Genomic DNA, 14,630 nt, shown 5'->3' on the forward strand with positions numbered 1-14,630 from the left:
ATCCTTAAAACTCAACAATAAAGAAAACTACCAACCTGATTTTAAAATAGGCCAAAGACGTTAATAGGTACCCCACAAAGTAGGTATACTGTTGGCAGATAAGCCTTTGAAAAGATGTTCAACATTATATGGCATCAGGGAAATGAAAATTAAAACAGTGAAATCCCATTACGCACTTGTTACAGTAGCCAAAATCCAGAACACTGAGCACATCAAAACCTGAAGAGGCTATAGAACCACAGGAATTCTCACGCATTGCAGGTAGGAATGTAAATTAGTACAAACACTTTGGAAGACAGTTTGGTGGTTTTCCACGGAAAACCAAACATACTCTTAACATATGATTTAATAATCACACTCCTTGATATTTAGTCAAAGAAGCTGAAAACTTGTGCCCATGCAAAAACAGGTGTCTATAACAGCTTATTCATAATTGCCAAAACTTTGAAGCAACCTAGATGTCCTTCCAAGGTGAATGGATAAATAAACTATGGTACATACAATGAAATATTATTTAGTGCTAAGAAAAATGAGCTATCATGCAATGCAAAGAAATGGAGGAAATGAAGTTAGCAAGACTGAAAAGCTTACGTTATATACCATTACAGCCATATGACATTCTAAAAGGCAAAACTACGGAGACAGTGAAAACATCAGGGGTTGCCAGGGATTAGTGAGGAGGGAAGCATGAGTAGGTGGAGCACAGAGGAGTTTTAGGGCAGTGAAACTACTCCACATGATTCTAGGATGGTGGATACATATCATTATACATTTGTCCAAACCTACAGAATGTATAGCACCAAGCATGAATCCTATTGTAAACTATGGACATTAGGTAATAATAATGTGTCAATGTAGGTTCATCAAATGTAACAAAAGTACCACTCAAATTGGAGATGTTGATAATGCGGAAGGCTATGCATATGTGGGAGCAGGGGATTTGTGGAAAATCTCTGTACCTTCTACTCAGTTTTGCTAAAAACTAAAAAATAAAATCTATTTTAATAAATCAGGGAACAAAATCATTGGGATGGCATCCATTAATAGACTATGTCAGGGGTCAGCAAACATTTTCTGGAAAGGACCAAGTATAGTTTTTATTGCACATTACTCTTTGCTTTTTGACAATTTCTTAAAAATGTCAAACAGTTTTTAGCTGATAGTCCTTAAAAGTCAGGTGGCAGTTTGGTTTAGGTCATAGCTTGCTGATTTCTGAATTGTGTACTTAGAAACAGTGATCTTTCAGAAAAAGTTCTGTGTGCTAGCTTTGCAAACAGATGAAATATTTTTTAGTACTTCTTGGTTTTACAAATGATACCTGAGAAATGTATATGCTAATTAAAATGGTATTGTTAAATGATGCATTGTTCACCTCCCTCAATACCCTCAACATAGCAATGCTAGACAAAATATTTTGAATATATATTTAAAGTATCTTGATGCTACATCACTGTGACATTGAACAAAAGGAGAAAGGAGTCTAACCCAAGAAGAAAACAAAACTTCATGAAAGATGGCTGATTAATCAGTAAGAAGGTGAATTATCAAAGAAATACAAAGTCAGTCTTCCAAAACGGATTTTAAAAGCCAATATCTTTGAAATCCTAAAAGGGATATAGGAATAAGTAATATTTGTAAAATAAGAAAAAAGGAATCATGAAATACAAATTAGATGTGACGCAAGAATGGGGAAACGAAAAAGAACCAATTAGAGATTCTAGAATTGAAAATTATTGTCACGTTTTAATTAGCAGGTGAACATATTTAAAGAGGTAATAAGTTGGAAAATGCAGAACAAAACACTGAATGTTTGGGAAAAATAAGTAAATATAAAATAAAATACTCAGATTAGAAAAGAGATTGAGAAAGTCTGACATATACCTAAGTTATGTTCCCCAAAATAAATATAGCAATGGGAAAGAGGTTAGATTTGAAGAAATGAGAGTGTCTTCTGACTTGAAGAAAGAATAGATCCTCAGATGAATAGTTACCTAAGTGGTAATATGAGAAATAAAAATTCAGTCCTATAGACACCATATGTCACTGTATGACACCATCACCCTATATGTCACTTTTGTGTAAAATGGAAAACAGCACCATCTTCAGTTGTCTTTAATTTCATGACTTGGGTGAGTAGCCCATGGCCTAGTTTTTAGCCTCCCCTTGTTCCGCTAACCATGTTGCTTTGTACAGGACAAGAATTACAGAACTGTACATGGTAGGGCTGTAGGTGAAAAATAGAAGAATCTATCAAAATTTGTCCTACAGATTTCCTACAAAGTAGCAACAATTATGCTGACTGTAGTTTTTTTTTTTTTCTTATGTGTGTGATAATACATGCCAGAAGGCAATAAAATTAACTCTTTAAATGCTGAGGGAAAAGGATTCACAGCCCAGGGCACTCTACAGCACTATAGTATCCTTCTAGGGAAAGAATGAAATGGTTTTGGAAAAAACCTAATAGAATTTACCTCTTACAGATTCTTGCTGAGAGAACTACTAAAGGATGGACCCTAGCAAGAGAAAAAGTGAATCTAAGGAATGGAGTGGGATATAAGCAATAGCGGTGAGTAAAAATAGTAGTAAAACATGTGCATATAATTCTGATGTAATACACAGTGATTTACTGAAAAAATTGTTAAACTTAGTTCAACTGAATTTATTTCGGTTGAACCTTCCTGTCTGCCTCTGGTTTTACCTATTTTCAATCTAGTAACTCACTCTTTCCAACCATTAACTGCCTATTTCTCCCACCAGCTGACTACCAGTAATTTCAATGATATGAAGGAAAAAACCCAGAAAATAATTGTGTATTTATGTACAGGTAGGGTCATCCAGTGCTTAGGAAAGTACCTACCATGTAAAATGTGCTAAAAATATTTATTGAGTGAATAAATGCAGTCTCATTTTAATTTTAAGAATAATTACCAACATTTGGGTAGATTAGTCATCAGCACAGAGATTCGTATCCTTGGTTTGTTTTTCTCAGAAAATAGTGATAAAAACTAAGCTGTAGTTAAGAACACATTACAAAGTCTAAATTTTTAAGAACTTATAAAAAGCTTCAAAGAATGATTTTGGGGGAGACAGTTTTCTGGGAGTTCTCTTTTGATCCTGAATAAACTAATCTTTAAAGAAGTACTTGGTTTTATTTGCATAACAACAACAACAACAAAAAAAACTAGTTCTTGGTGGGAAAGGAGAAAGAGGTAGTTATAAAGATGAAGTTCTTAATGAAATAATCTTTCAGGATATGTCACCTAGCTATTTTTGTATGGAACAGGCAGACATAATTTCTCACCTGCAGCCCAGGAGCAATTTCTATGTCCATGCTGTTTTACTGCCCTCGTATTTATTTAGAGCAATCTCAGAGATGGCCTGGCAGCTCCACCCTGCCAGTAAAATCATCATCTTGGAAAGGTAATGGTCATTTCCTTACACTTTTGCTCCATACCCAGCTTGCCAGTCAGAAGGTGGGTTCATTTAAGGTACCAGGACTAATAGTCGAGGCTCCTCACTTAATTTTCTTATTACCTTATTAGAAAGGCAGGACTTTTGTCTGTGTTCTCATGGCTGCCAAGGCTGTGTGAGACATTAATGTTCAAAGTCCAGACTTTTCATGAAGCAGGTGGTTCTAGTCCCAAAATATGTAATTACTTGGTACTTCCTGGTGAGTCAGCTATAAAAAAGTCCAGGTCTTGTATGTGTTGTTCTGTTACTTCATCTGGAGTTTTTATTCTTAAAACTGGTGATGTGGCTTCCTGATGGGGCTGAGCTGCCAAAGAGAGTATATTTAACCACTTAGGGCATCAGGATGAAAGTTAGGGATCATAATCCATATTAAAGTCTCCTCTGCTTTCATGCTTTCCATCTTCCCAAGTACTAACAGCTAGCCAGAGTCCCCTGATTTTTACAAAAATAAAACATAAACCCAGTAAATATCTAATCCGTTTTTGCTCTCTTTTGCTACCTATCTTTAAAAAAGATGAATATTTTAGATGGAGAAGTAAAGAAAGATCAATACTTGGGCACAATTATACTTCAGTTGATAGCATCCATTTAACATTAGCACTCTCCCGTGTTTGTATAGAAAAGTAATCCATATTCACTGGAATGAAAATATTTCAAAAGACATAGAGTGAGTATATTGGTGCTTTGGGACTTCAGAAAAACTTGTTTAGAGAACACTGTTATGGAAATGCTTTTCTTTAGGCTTTCAAATTTATTTCTCTGAAATTATGAGTGAGAGGGGACCACGTCCATTTTCCTATTCATGGTTAACATTTTTTCCAGTGTTTCAAAAAAATGTAATACATAATATTATTAATGTGTAATAAAATTAACGGTTATTTTGACAGTAAGAGAGAAGTCTCACTGAGCACTTGAAAATAGCCATAGGGTGGGGAAGTAAATCACTCAGAGTCCACTGAGGTGACAGAAACCAAAGCTATCCTAACAGGATAATTTAATATAAAGAATGGTCATCCAGGAATTGGACATCCAACAAAGGGAATGATAAGGTTTCATAGGCCACCCTGAGAGCTGAGAAAATTAAGGAAGAGATTAGGATTATTAAAAACTAGAATCTTGGCTGAGGGACTCAGAGTTTGGGCTGATTTCTGAGGAAACAGTGCGTCTCAGCCACGTTAATGCCTCAGGAATGCCTCAAAGGTGCTGCATGGAACTGGGAACCAAACTTTTAAGGAAGGAGTACCATTTGGCAGTAGCAGGGTCCTGTGAGAAGCCACAGTGATGTTGGTTCTAACACTACTGGGGAAAAAGAAATGCAGCTGGAATCAGCTGTACTCCTGGAATTACCAGCCACTGACAGGTGCCTCTTTGTTGGAGAGTAACAGGAATCAAACAGAAACAGGAAATAACCCAAAGGACAGTATCCCTTCCCTCTCCTCTGGTCTGCTCTCTCTAGTGCCCCCTATTGCCAAAGTTTCCCAATGATCCTGCTAACCAAAGACAACTGGTTTGCAGAGTCCTAGCCTCAGAATCACAAAAAGTGAAAAGTAGAAGAGTGGATTTCAGCTAAGAGAAGAGAGTTTAATAATGAACACAGGAGGAGTTCCCATCGTGGCACAGTGGTTAACAAGTCTGACTAGGAACCATGAGGTTGCAGGTTCGATCCCTGGCCTTGCTCAGTGGGTTAAAGATCCCACGTTGCCATGAGCTGTGGTGTAGGTGGCAGACGCGACTCGGATCCTGTGTTGCTGTGGCTCTGGCATAGGCTGGCGGCTACAGCTAGGCTGGCGGCTACAGCTCCGATTCGACCCCTAGCCTGGGAACCTCCATATGCCACGGGACCGGCCCTAGAAAAGGCAAAAAGATAATAATAATAATAATAATAACACAGGAGAGAGCAAAACAAAGTAATTCTGGCTGGTCTTTCTTGCCAGCTATATGATTATTTCATAAAAAACATGTTTAACACTTGGGCTTTCCTATTTTAGGTAAAAGTAACCAAATGTTTTTCTTGCTGAATTAATTTAATAGAGTCTGAAAAGAACTTAGTTGGATGAAGATGGTTGGCTCAATATCTGCATGTGCTTTCCCAAATTTCTTAAAATAGCTAAAGAGGTGTTATTTTAAATAATCTTGATTATGCTATAAAATAATAATAATTCATGACAGAAAGGAAGCAGATGGAGAAAAAAGGAAAGCCGATAAATTTGATCCATGCAGAACAACACTATAGAAAAGGCACCGCACAAAAGAAAGCAGCAGATTGTCACGGCAGATGTGGGGGTGGTTCCCAGGGAACTGAAACCTAAAAAATCAATGAATATGAGAAGTCGGTGAGGCTTCCAGAGCATTAGGATCAGTAATAGGGTAATTTCTTTCTGAGGAGGAAAACCAGTCAGTCCCCCCTTTTACCTCCAAAGGCGGTGACCAGTGGGCAGTAACAGTGTGCTGTCAAGGTAAAGCGATGAATGTAGGCTGTGGGGCCAGAGAGGGAATCCTTTGCATGACTAGTGACCTCTAGGAAAGGGATGGAGTCCGAGAGTAGAAAACCAGCCAGGAACTCACCTATGAAACATGCCCTCTGCTTTTTTCTCACAATCACCTGAGGTAACTGTTCCAAGAAAGGAACAGGTCATACAGTGACTCTGGAACACAAGGATGACCAGACAGCCTAGATTGCATGAGGAAATCTGTCCCTATGAAAGAGAGTCACCAGATTCACTAAACAGATGAATTTAGACATGAAAATTTAGTTGTTTAGGTAAACAAAATTAAAGAAACTGTAATTGATATTGAAGAGGTGATGTAACATCTGTTTTTAAAAAGTCATTATTAGAAGAAAAATATATGCCTTAGTAATTATAAGCCACAATGTGAATCAATTGCAGCGTTTATATCACTATACATATATTAGTAGAAATTTAAAGATCTCATTAGTTAGCTTAAAGGCAGAATATACATAGCTAAAGATTGAATGAATAAGTCAAGTTTTTTTTAGCATTCATACCAAAAAAATTAAAATGACAAGATATTTATGTCATATGGAAAAAATGTTCAGACTGCAATATATTTGTCTTCTAAGCATCCAAGCACATAAAAGATAGAAGATGAAAGTAAAAATCAAAAAAATTATTTGTAAAATCTTTTCAGTGTGAAATATAGTGCTAATTAAAAGGGCCCACCAATCTGCCAATGGATAAAATAATAAAGCACACATAATTTTGTCTACTGTGTTCACAGTCACATCCCTAGAAGATGTAACAGGTATTTGGTATGTAGTAGGTGCTCAAAAAATATTCTTTCAAATGGAAGAATGAGTCTAAATATGAGATGGTAAATTTTGAGAACACCAAGATTAAGGAAAAAAATCATAAATGTTTTACAAAGAAAAAAATGAGAAATTGTATTTGCATTAGACTTAACAATGAGAAATATTAAATGGGGCAACATTTCAAATTCTGAGGGAAATTGATTATAAAACTAAAATTGTATAGCCAGCACATTAATATTTAAGTGTGAGTGTAAAATAAGACATTAACAAGTATGCTAAGACTTAGAAATATACTAATGTACAGACCCTCTGTAAAGTATTTAGGCTTGTGCTCCATCAAAACAAAAATGAATTGTTGAAGGACATAGACTGGGGAGCAAATGAACCAGGATAGCTTGTAGTCAAGTCCATATAATTATACCTTATTTAAAAAATTATAACCTGGGACTAATATCCCAAAATATCTCACTAGAAAATATAGTTGGTTAGGAGGTGGAGGAGGGTTGAGTGGGGACGACTGGATAAGAGGAAGAAAAAAACATTCCTGTTCTCTTCGAAGAAGGAAAATGTACCAATACCTTTATATTAATGAAAAATATGTCATAACCTAAGGGAAGCTATAGATTAAATGTAATTAAAACTTGAGTATTTAAAAATATTTGAGTGTTTAATTTTTAAATGTTGGATCAAATTATATGACCATTTTTAATATTGATAGATACTGTCAAATTTGCCATAGTAAGTTGACCAATTGATACTGTGGCAAAGGTATTTATTTGAAAGTGCTTATTTCCTGTACCTTCACAACACTTGATATAATCCAATAGCTTTTTCTTCAATCTGATCATATTTTGCAACTTGGTCTTCATTAGAGTAATGTATCATGGCTATCCCTTGAGATCCATTAAAAGAGAGATCTAACTCATTCTTTTAAATAACTGTGTATAATGTTTCATAGTAGTTGATACTTATTATTATGCCTGTTTTGTCCTTCTTGCTATTGTTGATTACAAATATTCCTCAATAGATGTTCTTGTGTAGAGGAAGTTTGCAAGGTCAAATATATCTAAATTTAGCAGGTGCTATTGGGTTTCTCTCACTCTAAACTTCTTTTTCCTGACTACTCAACCCAAAACATTGTTTAAATGCACTCAAAATTCTTATAACTCTGAAAATTTTTGTTCATTAGTTTGTTTTCCTGATATGTTACTCTGTTTACCTTTAGAATGTAAGCCCTTCTAGGCAGGAAATCTGTCTAACTTGCTATATGTCCAACATTTATAGCAGTTGATAAGTTATTGAATGAATGAATTCAAGTGTGAATGATAAACTATATAATGTCTTCCTGATCTTTGCTTTTGTTCCTGATATTCCCTCCACTGAAAGAATTGTTACCTGTCAAATTGTCCTTATTCTTTTTTATTTTTTCAAGTTTTATCAAAGTATAGTTGAATTACAATGTTGTAATGATTTCTGCTGATTCGGTTACACATATCCATTTTCCTTCAGATTCTTTTCCACATAGATTTTCACAGAATATTGGGTAGAATTCTCTGTGCTATACAGCAAGTCCCTGTTGACCAGTCATTCCATGTACCTCAGTGTGCATATGCCAGTCCCAAAGCTGCAGTTCATCCTTCCCTTTGGTTACCATAAGTTGGTATTCAAAGTCTGTGAGTCTCTTTCTGTCATGCAAATAAGTTCATTTGCATTCTTTTATTTTTTTAAGATTCCATATATATGTGATATCATATGATATTTGTCTTTTGCTGTCTAACTTCACTTAGTAAGATAATTTCTACATCCAGACACAGGAATGGATAAAGAAGATAATATATATAAAACTCAGCCATAAAAAAGAATGAAATAATGCCATTTACAGCAACATGGATGAACCTAGAAATTGTGCTTATTCTTCAAGACCTATTTCCAGTGCTCCTCAATTGATGAAGTATCCTTTAATCTTCCTTCCCTCAAAAGTGACTTCTCTTTACTCATGCCTCTGCAGTTTTGTCCTACAGTCCTCTCACTTACCCCCATTCTGTCTTCTCCCTTAACAGCATTGTTAGTGGTCTGCACAGCTGTCTTCTAAGTAGATCATAAACTCAAGAGTAGAGCCCATGTCCCGTCATCTTTCTGTCCTCCATTCTGTCTTGTCATTGTACTTTGCACTGACAGAATTTTGAATTTAAGTATTACCAGAATATTTTAATAGCAGGCTTAGTGGAAAAATACTCAAAATTGGAACCAGAAGAAAAAAAAAAAGAGTATGAAATCTAGTTCTTTCACTCTTAGCTGTATGATACTGTTTTTCATTTAACCTCCACATTATCTTTTCCCTTTTGTAAATGAGGATTACACATCCTAATGTACAAGGCTACAGTGGAGAGTAAATACAAAGTGTGTACATATGAGGTACCTGTAAATATATACATGAAGCATGGTTCTTGAAACATCGTACATGGGTTTTTGGTGATTTACTCATTTGTTCAGTGAACATTGAGTGCTTGCTATTGCAACTTTAAAATTTTCATTGATAGATGTTTGTAGTTTAGGAAAGGGTACAAAACAAGGAAGTACATTTTAATTTAAGTGATTGAGAGGTTTGAAGATCAGGTACATAAGATATTATAACAAAAGAATTCCAGTCGAGATTTTTTTTAATTTATGTGAGATCAAATTTGATTTCATTAAAAATTATTAAGCTTAGAGTCTCCTCTCAGTTTAAGCCTCAAAACAGATTGAAGACCATATGAATTACTTTTTAGATCCCATTAGGTGAAATGAACAAAATATATTTATATAGTTTATTAGCATATAGAGTACAATAGAAAATCTTGAATATTGCATTTACCAAAACAATACAATGAAAGTAAATTTAGTGACTGCATTTCAAATTTTAAAAATAGTATCAACCAAACACATTTAAAAAGCATAACCTTTTACTATCTAATTTTTTGAAATAAAATCATGGTTTTGTACTATGCTTCTGGGAGAAAATTCAGTAACTATCAATAATTTAAAATAGGTGGAATATTTTCTTTTATAATATTATACTGCTGTTATACCAAATAGAGGTATAATGTCTGAAATTTAAATTTTGGTAGTTTATGTTATGTTGCTCTGTTTCTGGTATGTAAAATGAGTTTTCTTACTCAGATCCTTTCTTGGAAAGTGTATATTCATGATTTTTCATACTATATCTTTATGATTTTTTAGGGGCTCAGAAATTTCAGAATGTTGTCAGTCATAAAAGAAAAAAAATTGACTTTAGGGTTTATATAATTTAAGCTTTATATTATAGCTTTCTTTTTCTACACATAAAATCTGTCATTTATGTTGTGGTTTGTGCAAGGGCTGGAAAAGGAATTTCCAGACTCATATCAGGGTGAGAAGAAAGATAAGTTTATTGAAATAAGAGACAGTGCTAGCACAGCTGGATGACTTCTTGATGATCAGGGAAAGCCAACCTGGAGCATGTTTTTACAGTCCAGGGACAAATGAAAGAGGAGAGGTCTTAGGATACACTTGCTGGTTGGTTAGCGGGTGTTTATTGCCCTTATAGGGGCAGGGTGAGGAGGGGGCCAAAAACTTTTCCTAGCAGGGCTCAGGAAGGCCTATGCCAGGTTGCTCAGGAGGGGCTGGAGAAATCTGCAGCAATTACAGTGGACAGAAGAGGCAATAAGAGAGGGTCTGGTAGTTTTTATCCTGGCCAGAGGCTCTTTGAGTTTATCTCACTGGAGAGGACTTGAAGTCCTCATTTTATGTTTTCTCTTTACAAGTGTTATGATTTTTTTACTTTCAGAAATAAGATAACAACAATAAATCATTATAATTTATATCATAATAGGTATTTCATAGCATACTGTCTAATTCTCCTAATATTTAAAAAAAGATTGTTTTTAAATATAACAATAAAAAATAGTTCAGAGAAATTAATTTGATTTCCTTAATTTACATTATTACAGTGATTATTTAATTAGTTTAATTAAATAGTAGAAAAGGGAAAGCTTCAAAAGTGTCTGATTGCCTCAAAGTAAAAACAAATTCACTCATCCCTTTTCTGAACTTCAGATAAAGATATTTTCTATTATATTACTCAGTGTTTGTTTTTATATTGATTCATGTGATAATGATGATTGCTTTTCATAATTTTGATACCTGGAACGTGTGAACTGCTAGCCTGTTTTCTTTTCCCATCTACTAAGATTTCTGCATTTCCTTGTTTACTTTTGTTGTCTAGGAGCTCTGCATTGAACATAGTGTTCAAACACAGCAATTATATTCTCACTGGCACATTTACCTCCTCCTTTAACCTGAAAGGCCCTTGCTTTTCATTTTTATGTTAATTGACATGTATACTCCTGCGTTTCACATGTAAATTCTTGAAATTCTTTCAAACATTATAAATTTATAGAACCCTTTTCCCTGAAAATTCTTTGTGATTACTTGATGTAGCAGATAGAGAAATGAAAGTGACAGTGAGGTCTTTTTCTCTCTCAACACACACACACACACACACACACACACACACACACACATACACACACAGTTTCTTTTAAACAAGGCAATGATAACCTTCTTTCATTTTAGGTTTATTTACTAGGAAAAATCTTATTATTATTGTGGTGCTACTGAGAAAGATGGAAGCAGTTGGGTCTTTGAAAACAGTTGTCAGTCCAGGGAAGATGGGGCAGAGAGAAATAAGTCCCTGTTTTAAAGCCAGAAACAAGGGCAGAGGGCCAAAGCTGAAGAGGACTGAGTCCTGGGAATGAACTTGAGTGTGCACTAGGTACATCTTCACAGCTGGGCCATACCTCACCACATTTTTCTCTTTTTACTGGCAGTAAACGTTGGGTATTTTAAGTAGATGCACCAAACTGTTAAAACAAACAGATGAGTAAAAATGTCTCAAACACAAGAGAAGATAAAAGAGTTTGACTAAAAACTAAGACTTTGTGTTTCTTTTGAGATGGAATGGCAATTAATTTTGTCCTTTAAATATATTTATGAGGCAGAATTATGAAAGGTACATTTGATACTAATGTAGGATCTTCATTTCAAGAGATATTGATAATGACAGATTTAAGGAGTAGTGGTTTCCTTATTTTAAAGTTACCTGGTAAGCTGGTTTATGCTTTGATTTTGAGTCTCTTTCTATGCATGATGATAGATGACATTATGGTCAATTCTGCTGACAGTGACCTCAATGGCAACATTTATTAGTCTTTTACTTCTAGTGACATCCAATTAAGAGAAAATTTAAATGAGTTGGTTGTCTGAATTTTATATAAATAGTAAAGGTGAATCCTCCAGAGCCCTGTTCATCACTGAATGACTCAATCACTTATCCTCTTGAGTTTCCACCTTCCTGTGAACTTCTTCTTTTTTCTAATTAAAACCATCTACTCTCTTTATATAGTTACACGTACACATATCTGTGGGATAATTGGATTCAAAACTATTAACATCTGAATTGGCAAAAATATGTTTAAATGAATCAAAAGTATTGAAATCAGTTAAAAAACATAATTCTAGTACACTCATTTCAGTCTTTTTTTACTTTTAAGACATACTGATATCTCAAAGATAGGTAACATTGCAAAAACTGTGGGAGTTCCTGTCACTTGAGTGAAAAAGTCTCAAACATTTATTTTCTATATATAAAATAATATATATTATACATATAAATGATACCTTGTATTGTGTATAAAATATGCAATATATGTTATATTCCACTGGGAACCTGTGATTTGGTTAGATTTTATATTGTTTTGAATTGAAATTGACCATGGCACATTGGAGTAAATTTTTTTTTTTTTTTTTTTTTGTCTTTTTGCTATTTCTTGGGCTGCTCCCACGGCATATGGAGGTTCCCAGGCTAGAGGTCGAATCGGAGCCGTAGCCACCGGCCTACGCCAGAGCCACAGCAACGCGGCATCTGAGCCGCGTCTGCAACCTACACCACAGCTCACGGCAACGCCGGATCCTTAACCCACTGAGCAAGGGCAGGGACCGAACCCACAACCTCATGGTTCCTAGTCGGATTCGTTAACCACTGCACCATGACGGGAACTCCTGGAGTAAATTTTTAAGGTAAGAGGCTCCTTGGAATAGAGAATCAATGGTCTTATCTGAATTGGAAATAGAATCAGAACACACATCATCAATCCTATTTACTCTGCAAATTATTACATTAAATTTTATTCTACATTAGTGTTATAAAAATGTATAAAACTAATGGTCCATCTTAAATCATTCTGTATTTCCTTTTTCTTTAAAAATTATTAAAAGAAGAAAACTAAATAGTTACTGGTAATCATCAGTAATCTTTTCAGATTTGCTTATTGCTTTCCAATCTGTCCCCATGTTCTCCTGCCTTGTAACATCCTATTAACAGAAGGCCTTTATATATATTCATGAGGATGCATAACTATACTCACAATAGGGAATGCATCACAATAAATCAGGCTTAACTAACAATTTTTTGCTAGTTTACTTATTATCTTTAGATGATCTTGTTTGTTGATTTTTTTTTTTTTTTGCCACACCTGCAGTATGTGGAAATTCCTGGGCCAGAGACTGAACCCCTGCTGCAGCTGTGACCTGCATCACAGCTGTGGCAACACAAGATCTTTAACTGATGATCCACAAAGGAACTTCCTGTTGAAGTTTTTAATAAAGAATTCACATTGAATTATTTTCTTCAGCTTGGAAAGTCTTGCTCTTTAGGATGTCATATAGTTTTATCTTAAAAGCCAATTCCAATAAATTGATAATGAAGGCACAGAACATTGTGTTGATCAGGATTCTGAATCTTCATAAGATCTCGACAGGTGATTAGTTAGCCGTGATATTCATGGAAGCAGGAGGTACTTTTGAAGAAGAAAATATTCATTACTAATTTTCAAAGGTAATGTTTATATTCTATTTTAATATTCTTACCAAATGAAAAAGCAATTTAGTCTTTTGCCTTGGTCTTACTATTTTCAATAGTCTTTTTTAAAGGTGATAGGTAATTTGGAATTTTTGATGATGCTCTATTTCTGGCTTACTTGGAGTACCTCTTTAAGTACCTCAACATACAAATAAGATACATTCTGATCATTCACATGTCTGAGAACATATTTCTGCCTTAGTTCATGAAAAACAGATTCATAGATTTTATAAAATTGGACCACAGTCTTCTTTTATCATTATTTGCATGCTTCTCCCTGACTTTTATTCTTTAAGATGGTGAAAATAGTTGGAACCAGCTTGGTTTGAGTCCTCTGTGGGGAACCACTTTCTTTTTTCTGATCTTATAGATTCAGAATTTCTTTCTTCATTCTTATTGCTTTAAAAAATATCAGAATTCCCTTTTTTCTTATAGTTCAGAAATTTATTAATAGGTATATTTTTTAATCACTCATACTTAGAAAACGATGTGACTTTTCAGTTCGCAGAAAAATATTTATTGTGCTTTTTTCTGTTTGCTTTTCTTCTCATTCTTTTGTTCTCTCCTTTAAGAAAACTGCTTGTTTGCACAGCTTGTTCTAATTTCCATCCTCTCCATCAGACATCTCTTTTTGCATTAATTTTGTCCCATTTTTCTGAGTTCTGAGAAGGCTCTGGATTTGTTTTATACATTTACTTGATATACATCTTTTTAGAAATGACACTTCTTACTACAGTATCCATTACAAATTTTAACTTGGCTATAGCATTATTTTTTTAGCAATTCATCCTCATCTCATCATTTGAATTTTGCCTCAACCAGTTATTTATAACAGCCTCCTTGTATTTATTTTTTTTGAGACAAATAGGAAATTTATTCTATACTTTATCCCATTTTGTATGGCTTTCATCCTTACTATTTAGTATTACCTATTACATTTCAATTTTTCTT

The 14,630-nt window shown here is 34.5% G+C and overlaps 1 protein-coding gene across 4 annotated transcripts in view; it reads left to right on the forward strand.

Moving 5' to 3' along the window:
* Nucleotides 1–14,630, forward strand: part of KCNN2 (potassium calcium-activated channel subfamily N member 2) — a 442,972-nt gene that overhangs the window by 140,894 nt on the left and 287,448 nt on the right. For all 4 annotated transcript variants that reach the window (XM_021084636.1, XM_021084637.1, XM_021084635.1 and 1 more), the window contains one exon: nt 2,481–2,566. The gene's annotated coding sequence lies outside the window, so the exon portion shown is untranslated. The remainder of the gene's footprint in view (nt 1–2,480; nt 2,567–14,630) is intronic.

The sequence above is a fragment of the Sus scrofa genome, chromosome 2 (genome assembly GCF_000003025.6).
Source record: "Sus scrofa isolate TJ Tabasco breed Duroc chromosome 2, Sscrofa11.1, whole genome shotgun sequence".
Classification (NCBI taxonomy): domain Eukaryota; kingdom Metazoa; phylum Chordata; class Mammalia; order Artiodactyla; family Suidae; genus Sus; species Sus scrofa.